Raw genomic sequence first — 7,796 nt, 5'->3', positions numbered from 1 at the left:
CTCCCTGCTGTTTTTAGGCCCACATGTGCCCATTCAAGAAAAAAACTAGCTCTAAGATGAAAATCATCTTCTAGCTCCTGTGGGAAGAACAGTCCGTTTCCCTGTTCGAAGTCCCTGCAGCAGAGGGCGAGTGCTGCTACTTACCACTCCACTGCCATCACTATCTTTCTTGCTCACATTTTGATTCTTTGGAAAAGGTTGGTTGGAAGAAACAATAGAAAACAACCCCCACCCCAGCCTCCCCACCAAAAGAAATGTCACTGGCTAAGGAGATACGATGCTACCTGCAAGGCAGTGTCCTTAATAGGATCCTGGAACACAGAAAGGACCCCAGTGGAAAAATGGGGAATCCAATTTAAGTGGCCATTTAGTTAATAGTGTTGTATCCGTGTTACTGTTTTAGTTTAAATAAAAATACCATGAGTATATAAGATGTGAGAGGAGGCTGGCTGAAGGGTCTCTGGGAACCCTGTATACTACCTTTGCAACTCTTTGGAAATCTAAAATAACCTCAAACTTAAAAACAAGTCATGTATATTATATGTTGTTTTTTTAAATATCTCTGGGATAGTACTGACTCCAGAATATACTGTACGTATATTATGTTATGCTGACTCTCAGCCGTAACTGTTGTTTAATGGCCAAAAAGACATCAACCAAATGATTGGACACTGGCCAAGTGTCTCTTCTTGGCACTGCAGGGATACTAAGACAAAATCATACAGAATCCTGCCCTGCAGGTGCTCACTCTGTAAGCAAGGGGGACAAACACATGTATGGATAGCTATGATATCAGGGCAATGTGTGGGGATCAGAGAGATTGATCAAGACCATGAAAGTGGAGAGAATTTCAAGAGAGACAAAAGCCAAGAACTCAAGGCTGAGGGTTGGTGTCAGCAAAACATATAAGTGTGTGACTTTTTAGGGAGCTGGGACTGACACAAGGGAGGGGTGATGGGGAAGTGGAGATAGAAGTCTTAGAGATGTAGGAGGACCTAAGATCAGTGAGGAGGACAAAACTCTTCTATTTTTATTTATTTTTATTTTATTTTATTTTTTAATTGAAGTATAGTCAGTTTACAATGTTGTGTCAATTTCTGGTGTACAGCATAATGTTTCAGTAGTACATATACATTCATATATTCCTTTTCATATTTTTTTCATTATAGGTTACTAAAAGATATTGAATACAGTTACCTGTGCTATATAGTAGAAACTTGTTGTCTTAATCTTGACTTCTTAATTCATTTCTATTTCTCTTGGGTTTTGATGTCCTGCTATTGATTAGACACAGGTTTCAAATACATCTATTCATCCCCCCCCCCCTTTTTTGTAAAGGTTTCAAAAGGACGTCTCAACCCGATTAATACTCTGCTTCAACTCACTCTTCTATTATTCATTATACACTGTTTTCAAACCCTCTTTCTCCCTTCTTTTAAAATTCTTTCTCTCTCTCTCTTATTTTTTTTTTCTTTTTTTCCTAAGTTCTATTCCTAAATAGGCATCAGATAGATAAAATCCTTAAGGACCAAAATAAACAACTGATACTCCATAAACCACAGTGCCAAAGAGGTATGAGCAAGATGAAGAAGCAGAAAAACCTTTCCCAATTAAAAGAACAAGAGAAATCCCCTGAAAGAAAGATCAACGAAATAGACATCGATAGCCTACTAGATCAAGATTTCAAAAAAGGAGTGATCGAATTGCTGAAGGAATTTAAAAGAGATAGTGTTTAGAGATATAAAATATGTCAAAAATGAAATTGAAGCTATAAAGAAGAGCCAAGTAGAATGGGTAAACTCATTGACAGAGATGAGGAATGATCTAATAGCTGTGCAAAGCCGACTAGATAATGCAGAGGAACGAATTAGTGATCTAGAAGACAGGGCAATATAGAAAGCACCCATTCAGAAGAACTACAAGAGAAGCAAATAAAAAATAATGAAAATAGCATAAGGGACCTATGGGATAATATAAAGCGTCCCAATCTTCGCATAATAGGGGTCCCAGAAGGAGAAGAAAGATCAAAGGGGATTGAAAAGGTTTTTGAAGAAATCATGACTGAGAACTTCCCAAACTTAAAGAAGGAATCAGATATCCAAGTACAGGAAGCTCAGAGGGTCCCAAACAGGAAGAACCCAAATAGACCCACACCAAGACATATCATAGTCAAGATGGCCAGAGTCAAGGACAAAGAAAGGATTCTAAAGGCAGCAAAAGAAAAGCAAAGTGTAAGCTACAAGGGAACCCCCATAAGGCTCTCAGCTGATTTCTCTACACAAACACTACAGGCCAGAAGGGAGTGGCAAGATATATTCAAAGCCCTGAATGAAAAAAAGATGCAGCCTAGGATCCTTTATCCAGCAAGGCTATCCTTGAGGATAGAAAGAGAAATAAAGAGTTTCACAGACAAAAAAAAGCTGCAGGAGTTTAGCAACACTACACCCATGCTAAAAGAAATATTGAAAGGGCTATTCTAAATAGAAAAGCAGCAGGATGCTACAGAAATGAGAAACACACAACTGGAAAGGTGATAACTCATGAATTACAAATAAAGTAAACATGAAATTATAAAAGAAGACATACAAATCACTGAGAGTGGGAGAGGGAGGCAGGGAAATATAGAATATTTTTTTCTTTCTTTTTTAAATTTAACAGTAGGATGGGTTTGAGATCATGTTACTATCAGTTTAATAAAAACAGTTATAGTAATGGGTTGATAGATTTACAAAAAAGGGTAACCACAAGCCAAAAATTTACAAAGGAGTCACAAAAATTAAACAAAATCCATGATAATACAAAGGAAAATTACCAAACCACAAAAGGAAGAAGAAAGGAACAAAGAGGATATACCAATTCAACTGCAAAGATAAGTTCAAAATGGCAATAAACACACATCTATCATTAATTACTGTAAATGTTAATGGACTAAATGCTCCAGTCAAAAGACACAGAGTGGCAGACTGGATAATAAAGAAACTTGTTGTTTATTTTATATATAGTAGTCATGTCTGCAAGTCTTGAACTCCCAATTTATCCCTTCCCCATGGTGACTGTAACTTTGTTTTCTATGTCTTTGAGTGTTTCTGTTTTGTAAATAAACTCATTCATATGGTATTTTTCTTTCTCTTTCTGGCTTACTTCACTTTGAATGATGATTTCCAAGTCCATCCATGTTGCTGCAAATGGCACTATTTTTATTCTTTTTTATGGCTGAGTAGTATTCCAGTGCATACATTTTTTTTTTCCATTTTAAGAATATAATTGTTTTATCAGTAATAAAAGGAATATATGCTCACTTCAAGAAGTTTGGAAAATCTAGAATAGTGCAAAGAAGAAAGGTAACTTAATTATTATTTTGCCCTCTAGAACAAATATGTTGGTGCAGTTCCTTCATTATATTTTGTTCCTTGTAGTTGAGCTCATATTCCACACACAGTTAGGTAGCCTTTGTTTGTTTGCTTGCTTCATTAGCTTAATATCACAAGACTTTCCCATCTCATTAAAAAAGAATGCAATACTACTCAGCCATGCTTCCATGTTTTGGCTATTGTGAGTAATGCTGCTATGAACGTGGATGTATAAATATCTCTTCAAGACCCTGTTTTCAGTTATTTGGGATTTATACCCAGAAATGTACCTGCTGGATCATATGGCAATTCTATTTTTAATAATTTGGTGAACCTCCATACTGTTTTCCATAGTGGTTGTATCATCTTACATTCTCACCAGCAGTGCACAGTGGTTCCAATTTCTCCACATTCTCGTCAATACTTACTATTTTCTGTTTTTTTGATAGTAGCCATCCTAATGGGTGGTATTAATAAGGTGATATCTCATTGTGGTTCTGATTTGCATTTATCTAATGATGAGTGATGCTGAGTATCTTTTTAAGTGCTTATTTGCCATTTGTATATCTTTTTTGGAGGAATGTTTTTTCAAGTACTTTGCCCATTTTCTTTCTTTTTTTCTTTTTTTAAAAAACATTTTATTGAGGTACAATTGATATATAATATTATGTTAGTTTTAGGTATACAACATAATAATTTGATATTTGTATATAGCAAGATGAATACCACAGTAACATCTCATTAACATCTATTACTATACATAAACCTTTTTCCTTGTGATGAGGACTTTTTAAGATCTATTTTCTTGGCAACTTTCAAATATGCAATGCAGTATTATTGACTATAGGCACCACGCTGTACATCACATCCCCATGACTTATTTATTTTATAACTGGAAGTTTATACCTTTTGACCCCCTTCACCCATTTCCACCCTGACCCTCCACTCTGGCAACCACCAATCTTTTCCCTGTATCTGTGAGCTTGTTTTGTTGTTTTATTTTGTTTTGTTTTAGAGTCTACATATAAGTGAGATCACGCAGAATTTGTCTTTCTCTGTCTGACATTTCATTTTGTGTAATGCCCCCAATGTCTATCCCATGGCCCGTTTTGAATAGGGTTGTTTTGTTTTTTGTTGAGTTTTAGGGCATTAATCCCTTATCAGATATATAATTTGCAAATATTTTCTTACATTCTGTGGGTCGCCCTTTTATACTCTGTTGATACTGTCTTTTGATACACAAAATTGTTTTCATGATGTCTAATTTGTCTAGTTTTTCTTTTGTTGTCTGGTGTCACATCTAAGAAATCATTGCCAAATCCAATGTCCTGAAGCTTTTGCCCTACATTTTCTTCTAAGAGTTTTATAGTTTTAGGTCTTATATCTAGATCTTTGATCCATTTTGAGTTAATTTTTGTATATGGTGTGATGTAAGAGTCCAACTTCATTTCTTGGCATGTGGCTATCCAGTTTTCCCAAAACTATTTGTTGAAAAGACTGTCCTTTCCCCCATTGAATAGGTCTTAGCACGTCTGTCAAAAATCGTTTGACCATGCATGCAAGGCTTTATTTCTGGGCTCTCTATTCTATTTCATTGATCTATTTATCTGTCTTTATACCAGTACCACACTGTTTTGATTCCTGTAACTTTGTAGCAAGTTTTGAAATCAGGAAGTGTGAGTCCTCCAGCTTTGTTCTTATAACTGCTATCATTTTAAAGGTTCCATTCTGCTAGAAAATGCTAAGTTTCTGTAAGTGGAAACTTGGGTGAGAAAGAGAGAAGAGTTGAGTCTGATGGAAGTTTTAGACATGGAGGGCAAGAGTCTAGCAAAGCCTCTGGTAGAATGGGGAAGCCAGATGTGGTTGGTGTTATATGTTAGTTCAATGTGGGTCATATAGAATTTGAAGGTCTTATGGGGCATCCATAAAGAGATGTCCTTTAGACAGTTGGAAATGTTGTTTTAGAGTTCAGGAAAGCGATAGGCACTCAAGAGGCAAATAGGGAGTTATTTCCCAAAAAAGGAATCATTAGAGGAAAGCATGGACTTAGATAAGAGGGATGAAGGTTAGAACACAGAGTGAGAAGATGGCGGGGGCAGTGACATCTTGGCCCCATTCCACTCACACATTAACATGTGTGCACTTCACCATATTTTGTTGCCTCACAAATACCATTGATTTTTAAGGCATCATTATTTTATGTGCCGCCAAGCAAATATGCTGTCAGTAATTATGACATGGTATTTATTGACTATGAGCATACTGATTTCAAAGATACAAAAATGCGGAGGGCAAACACCTCAGAATTAATTAAATAAGAAATATGCCAGCCAGTGTGACAGGCATCATGGGGAGGGGAGTGGGATACAGCTATGAAAAAGACCCTGCCTTCAAAAAGCTTCCAATCTCATGGCAACACCTGCAGATTCTTTTACAAGACTGACAGTCCATGATACAGTGCAGGCACCAGAGTTGTTCTGAGATCAGCTGCTGCGTGTCAAGTATTTATAGGCATTATTAATATAGACAGAACTAACAGACATGTCTTTCTTGGCTCCCCCACCTTTTCCCTGATGCCTGAAATTTCTAAGGACAAAGCCTTTCAAACCATTTTTGAATGAATCGAGGCAATGAATTAAAACACCACATGGTGGGTGTTGAAGTGGTACCACTCCTATGAAAAGCAGTTTAGCACTATCCAAATTACAAATGCAGCTGCCTGTTGACCTAGCAGTACTAGGCTAAGAATATATCTTACAGATGTAGTTATTCATATGGAAAGTGCCATAAACACAAGCTTATTTGTTACAGCATTGTTTGGAATAGCAAATCATTTTTGGGAATAACCTAAGAGCCATGGACAGGGCACTGGTTAACTAGATTATGGAACATTCATACTTGGATCCCAGATCTAGGAAATGCTTAATGTATGAACAGGGAAAAGATCCCTGATATATATTGTTAAGTGGAAAAAAAATGCTAAGTGCAGAACAGTTACAGTAGACTACCATTTTATTTTGAAGTTAGGGAATAAGAACACATATCTACAAATTTACTTATATATGCATGGAGAAACTCTAGGATACACAGGAAACCGGTAACAATGGTTATGGTGGGGGAGGGGTAAGTAGAGAATTTGGCAGATGGGGATAGAGAAGGGAGGAGGACTTTTTATACTTTATTTCTAAACTATGTGTGTTATCTATTCAAAATGTTAAATTAATTGAATTTATAAAAATACCCCATGGAAAGAGTTAACCCAGTGACTATGATTCCCACCAAAAGGGAATTTCGTATACATTGTCTCATTTTTTAAAAATGAGTTAAAAATTAGTTTTATTTTTTTGTGGGGGGGGGTAGTTAGGTTTATTTACTTATTTTTAGAGGAGGTACTAGGGATTGAACTCGGGACCTGTGTATGCCAAGAATGTGCTTTACCACTTGAGCTATACCCTCCCCCATTACATGACTTCATTTAATCCTCACCACCTTGCTATGGTGCAGGCGTCCAGCATTACAGAAGAAGAAGCTGAGGATGAGAGAGGTTGTTCTTGCCTGAAGTCAACTGCAAATACCCAGACCCCACCATCCTGGGCCAGACCTGGTACTGGGCGGGCACTAAGGATACAGAGACAAAGACACAACCCCTGCCCTCGGGGACTTAGCTGTCTAGTGAGGAAGACAGGCAAGTAGAATAGGAGATTCACAGACAGGTTTTGAACAGGGAAGGGAGTGTCAGAGCACAATGTTTAATGACTAGGGGACAAAGGGAATAACGAGGCTGGGGACAAGGAGAAATCCTCTCCCACAACACCCTTTTGCCAAGGACAGGCTCTGTAAGCAGCAGTGGAACTCAGCGGCGTCTATGTGGGAGACAACCCTTCAGCCTCAGAACCAACAATGAACAAAGGCTGCGGGTGCTCTATAAGAACAGAGGAGATCTGACAACAGCCTGACTTGTTTGATCAGTGTAGACATCCCTTCTGGTCTTTGAAGCCTGAGGTGCTCTCCTTTAGCTGTCTACACAGATCAAAGAAGCTGGATGACTGCCATATCTTGACTGCACTTTGTGTTAATCCATGGTCACAGCCAGCGCCACAGCAATTCGACCAAACCATCTGAGCGGAGGCAAAAATAATTCTCATGGGCAAAGATAGACAATTCCAAGATGTGATCATTAATTCCTTGCTGCCACCTCAGGAGGGAGTGGATTTTGAAGTTAGTTTTAGGAAGCTTCCAAGAGGAAAGATTCCACGCCTCTCCAAAGTGAAATGGCAAAGATGTTTTCTCTCCTAACAGTTGAAAGCCCTTCCTATCCCAAGGATCCTAAGAGTTGACGATAAATAGCTATGGTCTGGCTCTTAGAAAAGCAGCCCCACTCTAAAGAATAGGGATCATGCCATCAAACACTTTTTTATTCACAGAATCATTCTAATGGAAACCTTA

The sequence above is a fragment of the Camelus ferus genome, chromosome 13, assembly GCF_009834535.1.
Source record: "Camelus ferus isolate YT-003-E chromosome 13, BCGSAC_Cfer_1.0, whole genome shotgun sequence".
Taxonomy (NCBI): domain Eukaryota; kingdom Metazoa; phylum Chordata; class Mammalia; order Artiodactyla; family Camelidae; genus Camelus; species Camelus ferus.
Note: the sequence above shows the minus strand (reverse complement) of the source record.